The sequence below is a fragment of the Oratosquilla oratoria genome, unplaced genomic scaffold (assembly GCF_046742065.1).
Source record: "Oratosquilla oratoria isolate Oo_2021 unplaced genomic scaffold, ASM4674206v1 SCAFFOLD50, whole genome shotgun sequence".
NCBI lineage: Eukaryota > Metazoa > Arthropoda > Malacostraca > Stomatopoda > Squillidae > Oratosquilla > Oratosquilla oratoria.
This window is the reverse complement of record NW_027467714.1, coordinates 3,148,507-3,149,649: the sequence shown is the minus strand read 5'-3', so window position 1 is coordinate 3,149,649 and position 1,143 is coordinate 3,148,507.

The window sequence follows — 1,143 nt, the reverse complement described above, 5'->3', positions numbered from 1 at the left end:
TATTCTATAGTTGTCAATATTAGTACAAATGAATCTATAATGAATACCTTATAAACTTCTCATTATTTTTATATTTTTTAGCTGTCATTATTAACATATTCTAAATTATTCTATATTTGTACATATCTAAGCTATTTAATAAAACCTAAAATTGCCATTATTAAAACATATTAAAGTTATTATAAATATAATTTTCTAAAATTTTAATTCTAAGTACACATTATATTTTCATTATTAGTATAAAATAGTGTTAGAAAAGTAACATTTGATCGCTTTCCTCTATCACTCAGTTCTTGGTTCCCTACAGATGACGTGGAACTAAAACTTGTTATTATTGGTCATAGAACTCAAGACAGCCATACATATATATATATATATATATATATATATATATATATATATATATATATATATATATATATATATATATATATATATATATATATATATATATATATATATATATATATATATATATATATATATATATATATATATATATATATTCGCTTTACGTCAGGGGTTCTTGACCTATTTTCTCATGCGATGAAAAATAGCCTTGGTTTGCGACCTGTAGGAGCGCAACATCCATGGTTGACATCGACTGGCGGAGACCCTCATCGTGGTACCAAATTAATAGTCTCGAATGGTGTGCAATAGGTCTGATATCAACCTTGATCGACCATCGAAAGGAAATGGACACTGGCTATTGAATAATTCTAGAAGTGATAGAGGAAAAGAAAGTCGACATACTTGCTTTATGTGAAACAAGACTTGCAAGAAAAGGCAGAAGGGTTTTGCATGATAACTATCAGTTCGTATATAATGGAAAAGTAGACAGTAGCACGAGAGTAGAGCAGAAAAACGAGAGTAGAGCAGAAAAACGAGAGGATTTTGGCTTCCTGACAAAAAAGAAAATAAGTTCATAAAAGTCTACGCACTGCTCAAAGTCGACCATCAGAAAAAAGAGAAGTATTCTATGAATCCCTCCAGAATGTTAAGAACGACATACCATACGCCGAAAATGTAGTTATCATCGGTGATCTGAATGGACACATTGAAAAAGATCGCAAAGGATTTGGTACGGGTAGAAGAGCATACACCTTTTGTTAAAACATAAGATTTTTCAGAGATGTAAAAAAC